Genomic DNA, 16,620 nt, shown 5'->3' on the forward strand with positions numbered 1-16,620 from the left:
TATGAGTATTCTTAACTTATGAAAATACAGTTATTTACATAAATATAATAAGACTCTGTTTTCATTTATAACAGGACACAATTAGAGAAACTGATTATTTTACCAAGACTAACTAGAATGGTGTGCTTTCCTTTAAAGAATCACACTTGACTTATGGAGCCAATAAAAGCCTCTTGGAATAACTGGCTTCATATCCTGTTGACACAGTCCCTATACAGGTCTTCAGCCAGGCTGACCTATGATACGTAAAGAATGTCACTTTCTGACAGGCCCAGGAGCCCTAAGTTTATCTTGGAATCTCAAAAGGAGAAGAATTCACCCAACTCATAGGTATTTGATGGTATAAATTTGTGACTGGGCTTGGCTTTAAAAAGTCTTGTCTGAGATTCTTTCTATGGAACAAAGTTCCATCAAAACCAATTTAAAAGCCTATGTAAAAAAAACCATTCTTACTATGCTATATACAAATAATAAGGCCAAGTATAATAAAACAAATCAGTTCTACCATGATTTGTCTTTAATAAAATAGGAAAATAGGAAACTGGAATGAGGAAAGCGTTTCAAAAACTATAATATACCTGTTATTAGATTCTAGTCTTACCTAATGTTTTTAATTTTTATTATTTTCTAGAGTTTAGACCAAATTCTAATTTTTCTTGGCTACAAGTCTTCAAAATGTTTTCAATGTTTTCTTTTCCCCTCATCTTTCCCAATTTAGAGTCACTGAAAACTAAGCTGTGCTTCCATAAAGCCTATGAACTGAAACTAGACAACTTAAACTTCAGCCGAAAATAACAACAACCTATTTACGTACATAAGCCACTTTCATACCTGCCTTCTAATGTATGGACTTCAGAGTAATACGGCCTATACCAATTTTCCAAAATTGTTCTTCCTCCCCCTATTTCATCTTCATAGGACATGAGACTTGACAACCTACTAAAAATGAACATTCCTAATAACTCAAGACCTACCTGTCTAAAAATAAACCATCCTACCCATGAGAGATTAGATGAATCTTGAGACCAGACTCATTTTCTCCTAAAATGCTTTCTCCAAAAGATTTTTAAAAAGAAAAGGGTGGGAATGTGAAAGGAATATAAGTATTGGGACCCCCAAAATCACTAAAGGGAAAAGTCAAACTGGGAACTGCTTAGGGCAAACCTGCTTTCCATTCTATTCAAAGTCACTCCTCTACTCACTGAGATAAATGTATATCTGATTGCCTCACTTGGAGAGGCTAATCAGAAACTCCATAGAATACAACCACTTGTCTCTTACCTATGTATGACCTGGAAGCCCCCTCTGTCCCAGCTTTCCAGACTAAACCAGTGTACATCTTACACATACTGATTGATGTCTCACGTCTCCCTAAAGTGCATAAAACCACACTGTGCCCCTACCACCTTGGACACGTCAGAAGAACCTCCTGAGACTGTGTCACAGACACACATCCTCAACCTTGACAAAATAAACTTTCTAAGCTAACTGAGAGCTGTCTCAGATTTTCAGGGTTCACAGTACCTATCAGCAGTTTCTCGGGATGAGGAAGGGGAATTTGGATCTGGTGAGAAAGATAACCACTGATTGGATAACACACACTAATTCCAGTCACTTCAACTTTTGTGAGTTCGTTTTTCCTAACAGAAGTGGAGTTGACACCCAACACCTGCTGAAGCTGGAAAACAGTTTAGAATGTGCTTTCCCACTTTATATTTCAGATTAAGAAAGCATTTTGCTTTAACATTTCTCAATTTTCAGCCTCTCTTCCTTCCTATTACTTCCTTGTGGTCTTCAGCCAGGCTGGAAAACTTGTTCTTCCTCAGATGTGTCCCTGTGTTTTCCAGCCACCACGCCACTGTTCATCTGTCACTTCTATCTACAATGCTGACACCCAACTGCACTCTTCAGATCCTATCTATCCTGTAAGCCTCCTCTCCAAGTGCCAGCTCCCTTATCTGTGTTACATACACACTTACTAATTTTCTCCTCTAGCTGAGGATGATGGCACTCTCTGTTCTCAGGCCTGTATCACATGCGGCTATGTCATTAGTATCCTTGTCTAAAGTTAGAGAGAGCCAGATTAGTAAAAAGAAGCTGTTCTGAGAATCGTTTACCCAAGGCTCTAATCCTAGCTCTGCCTGGACATGAGACATATTGAGCAAGTTATATCTCACACTGGTCTCAGCTTCTTGTTGCTGTGCGTGTGTGTGTGTGTGTGTGTGTCAGAGACACAGAGACAGAGACACAGATACAGAGAAAGAGACACACAGAGACAGACACAGAGACACAGAGATAGAGACACAGATACAGATAATACAGAGAAAGAGACAGAGAGAGACACAGACAGAGAGAGAGACACAGACACACAGAGAGAGACAGAGACAGGAGAGAAGAAGGGAGAGGCAGGCGAGGCAGGAGGGGGAGAAGGGTAAGAAGAGGGAGGGGAGGAAGAAGCTTGAGGTGAAATTCAAAAAGTTTTTCCTGGTTCTAATAATGTAGAAATACTTCCTCCTCAACACTCTCTCCCACTGCAGGATTGTGAGTCCCCTTACAATAAAGACTGCATCATTTTCATCTGAGTTCCCACAGCAAACAAGGCTTGCACTTACACCACTTAGACACTCAATATCTTGTTTTATCCTTACAGTGCCCTGAGACAGTGACCCCAGCCACAGACTCAAGCCTTGGGAGATACAAGGTGGGCTGCCAGGCCCACACAGTTAAGAACAAGCCAAGGAAAGACTAATTAGAGGGGAATGTCCAGGGAATGCCCGAAGGACTAGTTAATGCAAGCTCTCCCACAGAAGCCTACTAGCCAAATGCAGGCTCGGAGTGGGCGTTCTCTGCTGGGGATAAGCTTGCCCTCCAGAGGACATTCAGCAATGCCTGAACATTTTTAGTTGTCACAACTGGGAGGGAGGGTGCAACTGGCATCTAGCAGGTGGGGGCCATAGAGGTTGCTTAACATCCTGCAATGCGCAGAACCCCACAGCAAAGGGTTAACCAGCCCCAAAATGTCAACGGGGCTACAGTTGAGAAGCTCTGCTCTGTATATCCTCACTATATATCATGCACCTTCTCTCCACTCCCATCTTTCCTTAATGTCATTTTCCCCTTCTTTTCCCAGGATAAAGCAACAGATTCTAGATGATATTGCTGGAATACGGGAGCTTTGCTATGACACACAGGGACACTCACACTTGTCATGAAGGCATACAATTCAAAGACAAGCCTTAGCACATCTTTCATAAAATCTCCTTACATCTTTTGAATCTCCCAGCTTTTGAAGGGTAAGACTTTATACCAATTTTGTATGCCATGGGGTGAGCTTGGGTGAGCAGGAGGAATGAACAAGGATGCCTACCCCTCCTAAGAAATATTAGAAATACAGAGCATCATTTGACAAAAACCTGATCTATACCATTCTTCAAAGTTACAGAACAGAGTAGGTAGCGAATCCCCCCCCTACAAGAAAAGGAGAGGGCATTTAAGAATCAGGTTAGGGCTGGGAGCAGTGGCTCACACCTGTAATCCCGGCACTTTGGGAGGCCGAGGCGGGTGAATCACGAGGAGTTTGAGACCAGCCTGGCCAACATGGTGAAACCCCGTCTCTACTAAAAATACAAAAAATTAGTTGGGCATTGTGGCAGACGCCTGTAATCTCAGCTACTTGGGAGGCTGATTCAGGAGAATTGCTTGAACCCAGGAGGTAGAGGTTGCAGTGAGCCAGGATCATGCCACTACACTACAGCCCAGGCGACAGTGCAAGACTTCATCTCAAAAAAAAAAAAAAAAAAAAAAAAAAAAATCAGCCTAGGGCAGGCACAGTGCCTCATGCTTGTAATTCCAACACCTTCGGAGGCCAACACAGGATTGCTTGAGCCTAGGAGTTTAAGACCAGCCTGGGCAACATAGTGAGACCCTGTCTTTTATATAGATATAGATAAATAGATATATAGATGTGTGTGTGTGTGTGTGTGTGTGTATAACTAAAACAAACAAAGAAAAATGAAAATTAGTTAGACATGGTGGCGTGGGCTTATAGTCTCATCTACTTGGGAGGTTGAGGTGGGAGAATCATTTGAGCCCAGGAGTTAGAGGCTGCAGTGAGCTATGATTGCAACACTGCACTCTAGTCTGGGTAACAAAGCAAGACCCCATCTCAAAAAAAAAAAAAAGAAGGAAAAAAGAATCAGTTTACAGATTTACAGACTGCCTGTCAACAGACCGAGAGAGAGAGAGAGAGACAGAGAGAGAGAGAGAGAGAGAAAGAGAAAGAGAGAGAGAGAGAGAGCGCCTTTAAGAGCTCAGGTGTTCAGAGTTGCTGCCAACAGAAAGTGAGAGAAGACAGCAGCCGTTAGCAGATCCAATTTAGAAAAGCTGTTGGCACATAACTTTTCAGGAACACAATGTGTGAAGAACTCCTGTATCACAGTAACTTGAAGTCAAGATCATACACAGGGCCGCTAACATGGTACCTCTTTTGGCCATTCTAAGCTTCCACAAAAAAATGTACCAACTCACTTGCTTTAGGATTTTCCCCATGTAACTAAAATAGGCTTCCTTCCTCCTCTTGTTTCTCCACCTCCTCTTCTTCCCGGTGGCTGAGCTGGCCCACTCATACTTCTTTTTGACTGGGAAATAAAGTTCAGTCTTGTTCTTAGGGAATGTTAGGTCATTTAAGCAAATGAAGTCCATGTTGAAAGCTCAATCCTTATGCTACTAGCTCAGAGCAGTGGCTGTAGGCAAGTGTGTACTCCAAAACGGTTTTATAGGGAGGGCTGGAAGGTACCCTTTCCTAGTTAAATTAGTGATCACACCTGCAAAAGATGAAGGCTCTCAGAATCCTTAATAGGTACTAGGTGTAGGCCAGCATGGTGGCTCACACCTGTAATTCCAGCCGAGGTGGGAGGATCACTTGAGCCCAGGAGTTTGAGACCAAACTAGGCAACATGGTGAAACCCTGTCTCTACCCAAAAAAAAAAAAAAATATATATATATATATATATATATATAGGGCATGATGGCACATGCCTGTGGTCCTAGCTACTTGGGAGGCTGAGGTGGGACGATCACCTGAGCCCAGGAGACACAGGCTGCAGTGAGCCAGGATCATGCCACTGCACTCCATCCTGGGTGATCAGAGTAAGACTCTGTTTCAAAAAAAAGAGAGAAAGAGATTAGGTGTAGGCTCTAAAAGACAGAGTGAGGCTATTTTGATGCAATGGACATTAATTTACCAGGCAACAGTCATTTCAGAAGTTATTCCTTTATTGTATCCAACTCAAGGTGTTTTTATTACGTGATTCTTAGTCCTAAGATTTATATTCAAAAGACTGGGAGTGAAACCTGGAAGATATATTTTCTAAAGCATGCCAGGTGAATCTAATGACCAGCCAGATATAGAATTTATTGACCTATGACTTTCCTGAAACAGCTACACAAGATTTGGGCTGGAGTGGAGGAGGCATCTATTCATAGACAATGCACTTATGCCTTGTGCATTTGTATTTGCATCAGGAGAGAAACCCATCCTCTGAAAGGCAAGCACGTACCTGGTTATGCAACAGCAATTAGGAACTCAAGTGCAGCATGAACAGGAAGGCCAGGAAGTCACTGTATCTACAAGACTGAACTTTGAGAAACTGTAGCTAGGCCATGAACTTCCTGCAATTAGTATATCAGCTCAGCTACAAGGAAGTGACCAGTCTGACATGAACAAAACAGATAAGAGGACACCAGAGAACCAGGGTGTCAAAGGAGAGAAGAACCAGATCAGAACAGACACTCTTTCCCCTACCACTAGTTATAAGTTGCATGAAAGCCTTGGTGGAAGAAACTGACAGATAATAATAGTACTGTCAACTTACAAGCCCTAACTATGTCCCAGATGCCACACTAACATTCTTTATCCCATTTAATTATCAGTGCTGTGAGGTAAGATATTAGCATTACTCCACTTAACAGAGGGCACTGAGGTTCAGAGGTCTTAAGTGACTTGCACAGGATCATATACAGTGTCTGAGCGGCAGGGCCAGCCCTGGAGTCTTTGCTTCTGACTCACATTCTACTTCCTTCCAAAACTGAACACAGCCCCACAATCCTTGTAGTTACACATTGCTGGAGAATTTCAAATGTAACTTATTTATAGTGTAGGTTGAATTCTTCTGAATTATTTCTTTGATAACTGCAAAGTCCTGAATTTAAAATCCTGAAAAAAAAATCTGAACCGCACCTGAGTTAACAACAACGACAACAAAAACTAAATGGAATACCTCTATGTACTGGAAAGGAACAAGGATGAAAGGAAAAAGTAATTCCTTGTTGCGTGGTTGTCAAAACCATCCCTCCACCCCACCCCCAACTCTTACCCTCAAGTCACCAGTCTCATCTCTTAAACCTCTATTCTAAAATGCCATATAGGCTGGGCGTGGTGGCTCACGCCTATAATCCCAGCACTTTGGGAGGACAAGGCAGGCAGATCATGAGGTCAAGAGATCGAGACCATCCTGACCAACATTGGTGAAACTCCGTCTCTACTAAAAATACAAAAATTAGCTGGGCGTGGTGGCATGCGCCTGCAGTCTCAGCTACTCCAGAGGCTGAGGCAGGAGAATCACTTGAATCCAGGAGGTGGAGATTGCAGTGAGCTGAGACTTTGCCACTGTACTCCAGCCTGGCAACAGAGCGAGACTGCATCTCAAATAAACAAACAAACAAACAAAATAAAATGCCATATATGACTGGGGGCAGTGGCTTATGCCTGTAATCCCAGCATTTAAGAAAGCCAAGGCAGGTGGATCACTTGAGGTCTGGAGTTTGAGATCAGCTTAGCCAACATGGTGAAACCCTGTCTCTACTAAAAATACAAAAATTAGCTGGGTGTGGTGGTGGTCACCTGTAATCCCAGCTACTCGGGAGGCTGAGGCAGGAGGATCACTTGAACCTGGGAGGTGGAGGTTGCAGTGGGCCAGGATTGCGCCACAGGTTGCAGTGAGCCAGGATTGCGCCACTATACTCCAGCCTGGCTGACAGAGTAAGAATCTGTCTCAAAGCAAAAAAAAAAGAAATGTCATATATACACAGAGCATGTATGATAGAGTGAATCAGAAGGCTTTTTGTTTTGTTTTAGTTTTTGTTGTTGTTTTTTCTTTTTCTCATTATTTTAAACGAATTCAAGTCACACTTTAACACAGAGTGAATCAGAAGTTTTAATGCAAATAAGTAAATACAAATTGGCAGGTAACAATCAAGGCTCCATGGATGGCACTCTTCACGTGGAACAGGGAAATGGGAAGAGTTCTGCCAGGAGGGATGTAAACCAGGGCTATAGGTCAGGAGGATGCTGGAGAGCACTTGGAGAATGGGAGGAAGAAGAAATATTATGTTACAGTGAGGGTGTAGCGCAGAGGGCCTGGCCAGATGGCACTCACCCATTCAAATATATTCAGGAAGGGCCAGGTGCAGTGGCTTATGCCTGTAATCCCAGCATTTTGGGAGGCCAAGGCAGAAGGATTGGTTGAGTCCAAGAGTTTGAGACCAGCCTGAGCAACATAGGAGACCTTGTCTCTAAAAATATTTTAAAAATAAGATAAAAATAAAATAAAATAAATAAGCCAGGCATGGTTGCACATGCCTGTAGTCCTAGCTACCCAGGAAGCTAAGGTAGGAGAGTTATTTGAGGCCAGGAGTTTGAGGCTGCAGTGAGCTGTGATCACACCACTGCACTCAAGTCTGACAGAGCTAGACTCTGTCTCTTATTCTAAACACACACACTCACACACACACACTCACACACACACACACACACACACACACACACGCAGAGGAAATTTTGATCCCCTACTAACTGCTAGGCCCAGGACTATCCATGTAAATGGTAATCAATCACCAACAGGAATCATAAAAGTCACACAGGGGAAAATCACAGGTTGATGAGAGACTCACGGGTGTCAATTAGGAATCTCAGTCTGCTAAAAAGGACATGCCATAAATTATCTGCTTCTAATAATTCTCTATTCTGAAGATAAAAGAAGCAATTGCACTAATAGCAATGCTGGCTTGTATTTACTGAGAGCTTACTGCCCGCCTTAAATTATAGGAAGCACTTTATAGATATCACCTCACTTCACACTTGGAGATGGGTTTTTATCAACTTTATTAAAGATGAGGAAAGTGAGGCTTATGCAGTTGAACTAATTTGTTCAAGGTCAAACAGACCTAGGATTTGAACTCCAGTGTATCTGACACCAAAAGTCCCCTCGATATTTCTCCAAGTCAGGCCTCCTCCCCACCTGCAGCACAACCTCCTGGGCTGCTTATTACAATTCAGATCTCTGAGCCTCTGGTGCAGGCACCTAAAGTCTGGATACCACTGTGCTACCACTGCCTCCTGAGTATAGAGAGGATGTTATTCTGAACCAAATCCTATTCAGTTCAGGAGGACTAGCAGAGACTTGGAAGGGGTGAGAACACTAAGAGAAAGTGACATTGTGAGGAGATAAGCAAAGTCAGTCTGAGACACTGAGAAGCTGGACCTCAAAAAGATCAGTGAAAATAAGAGTTGGAATTTATGGACAGAAACTCTAAAGACAGGTCAACTTGAGCAAAGTAAGGGGCTCCTTTCTACCTGGCCCTGACCTTGGACCCCCAACTTAATTACAATTCACTTCAAGCTCATCCTATCTTGGCAGCATGTCAGCTCCAGAGGACAAACCAATCTCATAAATAGGGATAATGAGTAACAAGAAGATGGGACAGTTGGGAGCTGGTTGGCATACAGGGCATGGAGCGAGTCTAGGCAGTAGTTCAGGACTAAGAGTGAGTGAGCTGTGTTTATGTAGAGATATCTTCAGGGCATGAGGGAGGCCTAATGAGGCAAATGTCCCGGGTAGGCACAGACATTGTGGCATATTACAGAGGGGATGCAGGCATTGGATGGGATATTGGGTTACATGACCTTTGGGATCTCCTAGATTTTGTTTATTTTTAATTATTTATTTATTTATATATATTTTTTGAGACAGGGTCTCACTCTGTTTCCCAGGCTGAAGTGCAGCAGCATGATCACAGCTCACTGCAGCCTCCACCTCCCTGAGCTCAAGAAATCCTCCTGCCTCAGCCCCCTGAGTAGCTGGGACTACAGGCATGCATCACCACACCGAGTTAATTTTTGTATTTTTTTCTGGACATGGGGTTTCACCATGTTGACCAGGTTGGCCTCAAAGTCTGCACTCAAGTGATCCACTTCCCAAAGTGCTGGGATTGCAGGCATGAGCCACCACACCCGGCCTCTACTTTTAAATAATTGAAGCTTTTCCCCTGTATAATTTCTTCAGGGTTCAGGTTGTCAGATCTGGATATAAGCAAGGCTCATACTATTTATACCTCTAGATATTCTGAAGAATTAATCCAGTTGATTAGAAAAAGTCAGAGGGTCACACTGTGCATTTTATTTCAGGATGTTAACCCTAGGAGATGGGTACTGCTGCACCTTACCAGCTGAGAAACTGAGAAACTCTGGGTAAATGGCAGGAGGAAGGCAGTTTGGTGTGGAGCAGATTATCCATTACCATAAATATGATGTTGCATTCTTCCTAGAATGCCAATTCTGCAGATACTGACCGAGTACGAATGCTAGATGAAACTAGTACTAATCAGTACCAGGTATTAGATACTGTAGTAGTAATTGTAGTATCTAGTACTAGTTACTATTATACTATCTTGTACTAGTTACTAGACACTGTTGGGTTTGGAAGAAAACCATTCCAATTCCTTTCTTCCCTCCACCTGACAAAGTAGCAAAGTACTTGGAATTGGAATAGTTTTCTTCCAATCCCAACAATACCTCCTCTTTAACCTTTACTCTAAGCTTTTTTCTCTCTCTCTAAGCTTTTAGGAGAAAAAGGGGACAGAGAAAAGGAACACATCATCCCAATATTTAGAATGGGAAAGGAACAGAAGTTCTGGGGTTACCCAGAGAAGATCTAGGGTGCTGCTCTCCCTCACTTCTTCTTACCTTACCTTCTGAACTTCATCTCACGAAGTGCATGCTCTCTCTCTCTCTTTTGAGACAGAGTCTCGCTCTGTCACCCAGGCTGGAGTGCAGTGGCCCCATCTTGGCTCACCCAGGAACCTCCGCCTCTCTGGTTCAAGCGATTCTCCTGCCTTAGCCTCCTGGCGCAATCTCTTAATTGAATGTCCATGCTGGGTAGTGGAAACTACTCATTACATGACCCAAACCAGAAATTTTGAGTTCTAGTCTCAGCTCTACCACTTTGATTTAGTTAGTTAGCCACTCTTCCTGGGACTTGGTTTGTTCATTTGTAAAGGAAATTGTTTGATATGACCAAACATATCCTCCTTTACAGATATCATCAGATTTACACGGGACGTTTAAGTAACAACATTCTAATCCTTAGAACCTTGCCACCTAAAGTGTGGTCTCATAACCAGCAGCATCAGCATCAATTGGGAGCTTATTAGAAGAGTGGAAGTTCAGGACCCAGACCTACTAAATCAAATTCTGCATTTTGACAAGATCCCTAAGTGATTCTTAAGCACTTTAAAGAGTGAGACATCCTGCCGTAAGGCACCATCAATCCATGAATAGATTGTGATATGTCTCACGGGTTTCTATCACACTCTCAAACTTTCTAGCTCTAGGACTGCTTTCAATGGCCAGAGTAGCTTTAGATTTAGTGATTATCTGGTTTGGGGCTTAAGGAAAAACCATATGGTCCTTAAAATAAACAGTACATCTACACGCATCCATTTACTAATTAACTTGTTAATTAATTCACCTACTCAACTCTAGAAATACCTATTGGGTCCCAAACACAGCTTGAGGGTTGTAGATATAAGGATGAATTGAGCACCGCCCCTGGCCTAGAGCATTTAGGGATGTGCCTGAACAACCAACCCCACCCAGCATGATAAGCACTTCTGTAGTTCGTAAAGAAGATGCATTCCCTTTAAATGTTTATACTCAGAAACTATGTCAAGGCAAGCAGGAATAATTCTGGAGGCAGCTCCACGTTGTCCGCCTCCACCCTTGGATTCTATCTTTCCTATGGCCTTACATCTCTGGATTGTCTGCCCACACAGGGGGATGAATTATTGGGACAGTCCCTGTCTGGTGACTCACAGGATACTGACAGTAATGGCTTGCTATAATTCTTCTCCATTCCATAATAATCAGGAAATGTGGTGTGATCCTTCCCTTAGGTCAGGAGTCCTTAACTTGAGGCCCATAGAAGAGGTTACTTCCAGGCATGGAGGAGAAGAGGTGGCTCATGTTCAAACTGTTCTGTGTATGTGCTTAATACATTTGTCTCAGGAGGGAAAGTCCACACGTTTTGTTTGTTTGTTTTGAGACAGAGTCTCACTCTGTCACCCAGGCTGTAGTGCGGTTGCACAATCTTGGCTCACTGCAACCTCCGCCTCCCAGGTTCAAGCAATTCTGCCTCAGCCTCCCAAGTAGCTGGGATTACAGGCACATGCCACCACACCCAACTAATTTTTGTATTTTAGGGTTTTCATCATGTTGGCCAAGCTGGTCTTGGACTCCTGACCTCCCGATCCACCCACCTCAGCCTCCTAAAGTGCTGGGATTACAGGCATGAGCCATCATGCCGGGCAGAAAGTCCACAAGTTTTTATTAAAGGATGATGAAACCTAAAATGAGAAGCAGTGTCTTGCTACTGTCCTCTTGCTGCCTGAGACCCTTGTAGTGGCAGCTCCTTCCTTCTTTTTCTCCTCTACCTCCAGCTCCCTCTGTGTTTAGCTTGATTAGTTAAAAGGAGCTGTCTGTAGTATCACAGTCACTTCTGTCCCCACCTCAACACCATCACAGGTAAGCACAGCTGGACCACAGGAACAATGGGGAAAAGAAGTCTCTAGAACTCAAAGCCAAGTCTTTAGGAATTGGCTGGCTAGTCTTCTGTCTTTAAGAGCTACAGCTGAGAAGATGAAGTTTAAAAATCACTTTTTGGACTTTCAGGATGGTTTAGGGCAGTAATCCCTGCACGAAAACTCTCTTTCCTTTGTCCTGTAAGATGCCTAGAGGGTCAAGTTGGGGGTTGGGGGAGAGAGGGGACTCTACTGGTGGGTAAAAGTCATCAATGATATCAGAGAGGCAACTGTCAGATATCTTTATACTTAAAGAATGTTTAGACTTCAGAAACCATGGAAAGTACATATGCTAACTCTGATGTATCATTCTTAGTTCAAATCCAGGCTCATGCAGTAAAGAGAAGGAGGTATGTTTTGGATATTTTCTAAGGCAGAGTTCCAAATCATTTCTATATGGCTGTAAGTTCATAATGAAGTTATCTGGCAACATATATTTGCCTTTCTACTTCTGCTCTGTGATAATTTGGGATTATAAAATAAATTTATAAAATGTCCTTTGAATATGCTGTGTAACTGTTGTTGCTGTTTTCCTAGCCATCCAGTTTTTGTCTTGCCAACTGAAAGAGTTGTCTTCCTTGGATGCAGAGCCGCTGGTAAAGGGAGGGAGAGCAGCGCAGCCCAGAAACATCCTGGGAAAGTAGAATGGGAATAAATATTTGCAGTGGAAAATTCAGAGTTGATTTTTGTGGATCACCAAGAGTAGACTCTGCAGTCACTAGTCATTACAGAAGCGTTTTTGGAACAGCATTTTTTTTTCAGTGGGAACACACAGTGCACAGGCCTGACCCCAAAGGAGAAATAAACATACCCCTGAGATCTGCTTCCGGGGCAGGAGATGAGCCTGAGGTTGATATTGTAAAATGACTAATTTGCAATGCAGAAAATCTACCAAGAGGGGTGGATTTATAGTCTAATTTTTTTTTTTTTTTTTTTTTTTTTTGAGAGGGAGTCTCGTTCTGTGGCCCAGGCAGGAGTGCAGTGGTGCGATCTCAGCTCACTGCAAACTCCACCTCCTGGATTCAAGCAATTCTCCTGCCTCAGCCTCCCGAGTAGCTGGTACTACAGGCATGTGCCACCACGCCCAGCTATTATTATTATTATTTTTTAGTAGAAATTGGGTTTTACCATGTTGGCCAGGATGGTCTCCATCTCCTGACTTTGTGATCCGCTCACCTCCGCCTCCAGCCTGAGCCACCACGCCTAGCCCCCAGTCTCACATTTTATGGCCCATAAGTTCACAGATAGTTTCATATTCATTTATTAAGCGTTTATTAATAAACACTTCACCCCTTAGATACTATGCTAGGAGATGCCTGAGTTACATTTACATCACAAAAGAGAACAGACAGCTTCCAGCCCTCACGGCCCTTACAAATGAGTGAGAGAGATGGACAATAGGCTCAAGGGCATTTAGTGCTGTAATGGAGGCAGCACTTCCAGGATGCTGTAGGAGGCACAGAGGAGGAACAGCCAATTCTGATTTAGGAGATTATGGAAGCCTTCTTGGAGGAACTGATGTTGAGACTGAGAGCGGAGGGATGAGTGGAAGTTGGCTAGGTCATAGGAGTGAGGGGTGGGGCAGCAGGGAGGAGAATTTCAGGCTGAGAACAGGATGCACCTTCTCTGGGGCATATATTTGACAACTAAGGTAAACATCTAATTATTATTTTTGTTTTTAGAATGACCTGTTCAGTGTTTATAATCTCCTAGCACATCTATGCCAAACAGAGCTAAGAGGTACCCTGGATCAGGGTTTTCAAAAATATCTGCTAGTTCTTCAATTCTGGAAGGTTTGCAAAATTCTGAGGTGACTTTTATTCTTAAGTGTTATTTAATATTTTTAAAGTAAAAATTTTTATATTAGAACAGTTTTAGATTGCTATTTAATTTTTAAGTTTAAATTTCAAACCAACTTCAAACTTACAGAAAAGTTGCAAGAATAATACAAAAGAAAATCCCCTCAAAAGTCCCATATATTTTTAACGACTTTACCTGTTGTTAGTATTTTGCATCATTTGTTTTAATTATTTATAATCTGTCTACCAATATACATCCACGCCCTCCTTCCTCCTCCTCCTCATCTCCTAATTATTATTTTTATTATTCTTGCCAAACCGTTTGACATATCATTTTACTCCTAAATACTTTAGCAGGTATCTGATAGAAACAAGGACATTATCTTGCAGAATCCCCGTAAAATGATCAAGTTCGGAAAAACTAACATTGATACTATCCTACTATCTAACATCGAGTCTATATTTGAATTTCACCAGTTATCCCAATAATGCTCTTTACATTTTCGTGGTTAGAGATCCAGTCCAGAATCACACATTGCCTTTAATTGTGATGTGCCTCAGCCTCTTTGTCTTTCACACCATTGATATTTTTGAAAAGTGCAGATCAACTGTTTTGTAGGATGCCCCTTAATGTGAGTTTGTTGGATGTTTCTTCATGAGTAGATTCCATTTATGTATTTTTAGAAGGTAAGTGATACGTGTGTTTTTCAGGAGATCACATCAGGAAGCTCATGGTGTCTGTGTATCTCATGATTGGGGATATAAACTTTTATTTGTTTTATATTTAGTATATTTTAAGCTGTAACAAACACATGCATATCCAAATGTGTTTCTATTCAAGTTTTATCACAAAGAACATTCATAATGAGCTAATCTGCTCTAGGTTATCTTGATTGAATGCAGACCTCAGTATTCAGTCTCTCCTGCCAGCTCTGCATATACCTGAACTTTGCTTAAGTGTGTCATTGATTAATAAGGTTGTAACTGCACATTGGCCTGAGAAATGCTGAATGTAGACTTGTACAAGTAACAAATGACTGCCTAGTTATATGAATCAGAATTTCCTTGATACTGTACAATGAAAACAACATACAAAACTAAATTGGAATCCTGAGGCTAATTTAATAGTGAGCCCCACGGAACAGATTCAGGTTCATCAAAAGAGCATCAGTGCCTAATTTTATACTAATTTTGACTTATACAAGAAATTAATAAAATACCCTTTGCATATGTTATATGGTGTTTTATATGGTGGGTTCCTAAATGAGGAATTTAGGAACCCAACATGTAAAAAGTAAGGGATCCTTGTTAAAATAAGGATCTCTTACTTTGGCCATTTGGAAACCACCTTGTATCTCACCATAGCTCCTACCCACTGTATAGTTTCTGCAACACTCTCATCATTTGCAGGCCTCGATATATCTTTTCCTGGTACCTGGGATTTTGCCCTAATTTTTAACACCCCCAGGGCTCAGGGAACACACATATATAATTTACCAATAGGTCTTAGGGCGTGGTCCCTGGATGCTCCAAAGTGCACACAGTTTGAGATTTCTTTCTTTCCTTTTTGAAGTTCAGTTCTGCTTATGTTAAAACATGCCAATACAAACATTAGGAATACAGCCATACCCTAGGCAATAACCTACTTAGCCACTGACTGACACCTCCACAAATGACCCAACCATAGGACAGTCCTACCTTGTTCCAGAGCCTTTATTCCACGAATGAGGACACTGTGATTCAGAGAGGTGGATCTCCTTCTTCTGGAGGAGAGCTGCTAATAGTAGTCAGATGCAGCCCAGCTCTGCTGGTGCCAGGGGTTGGTATGGTTTTCTGATAGCAGAGGCAGTCCCCTCAGGAGGTGACCAAGACACTTTCCTTTCTCTTGGCAAGTGTGGGTGGCTGGCAGCTGAGGCAGGCCCTGGGCAAGGTCCTTCAGTCTGGTTTACTCATCTAAACTCAGCCAGAGTTGAAGCCCAGCCAGATCCTTGGAGGCCTCTAGATTTCCTAGTAGATTTTGTAATAGAAGATGGTCCTCACAGAAACACAGGACTGAATAAGTATAGATACCTTAGAAAGCAATTTGTTAAAAAAAAAAAAAAAAAGCTGGCCATGGTGTCATACACCTGTAGTCCTAGTTACTCAGGAGGCTAGGCTGGAGGATTGCTTCAGCCCAGGAGTTCGAGGCTGCAGTGAGCTGTGATCGCACTATTACACTCCAGCCTGGGTGACAGAGGGAGACTCTGTCTCTAGAAAAAGAAAAAAAAGAAAGTCATTTATAGTATATTTTCTTTGGAAAAATACATTCTAAGTTCAAAAAGAATTTTCCAAGCTCAACCAATATATCAATAAATTGGAGACCACTTACAACTCACTCCATTCCATTGAACCAGCATGGATTTTATATTTATATATGCAAGGTGGTACAATAGCTATTTGGTGGATGCCAAAAGGACGGTCCTGTGCTCAAGACATCTGCAATAATCCTGGAGAGATGATACATAGATATATTTAAAACTTAATCATCATATAAGGTAATGTCTGATGAAATGCTCGGATCAGCGAAAGAGAAAATGGACCACTGGATAACAGAGGTCGTCAGACGTGGTTGAACGCTGCGGCTCCTAAGTCAAATGACCTGCGTGAAACCGCAGCTGCTCCACTTCCTAGTCGTGTGGCAGGTTTTTCAAAGTTCTTTAAGGCGTTGAGAACAGCTCTAGGCGTTTTTGGTGCCCCCAAAATGTTAGCCATTATTATTACCTCTCAGTCTGTACTTGAACCACCACTTCAAGAAGGGTCAGGATGAGAGTGGAGAGGCGCGAGTGGGTTTTGCAGGAGGGTGACAGAATCATAATGAATTAATGAATTATCCTCGCAAAAAGCTCCGCAAACTGCTTTTCTAACTTTG

The 16,620-nt window shown here is 42.3% G+C and overlaps 1 long non-coding RNA gene across 2 annotated transcripts in view; it reads right to left on the reverse strand.

Annotated features, from left to right (window-relative positions):
- LOC116553426 overlaps nt 1-15,862 on the reverse strand; it is a 24,019-nt gene extending 8,157 nt beyond the window's left edge. Inside the window, exon 1 of one of the 2 annotated variants that reach the window (XR_004269744.1) lies at nt 15,411-15,862. This is a non-coding gene — a long non-coding RNA (uncharacterized LOC116553426). Of the gene's footprint in view, nt 1-4,527; nt 4,622-15,410 lie in introns of those variants that run through there. The other variant, XR_004269743.1, reaches the window with a different exon arrangement.
- Between the last annotated feature and the right edge of the window lie 758 nt (nt 15,863-16,620).

This window comes from Sapajus apella, unplaced genomic scaffold (assembly GCF_009761245.1).
Source record: "Sapajus apella isolate SASKATOON/1434 unplaced genomic scaffold, GSC_monkey_1.0 scaffold12, whole genome shotgun sequence".
NCBI lineage: Eukaryota > Metazoa > Chordata > Mammalia > Primates > Cebidae > Sapajus > Sapajus apella.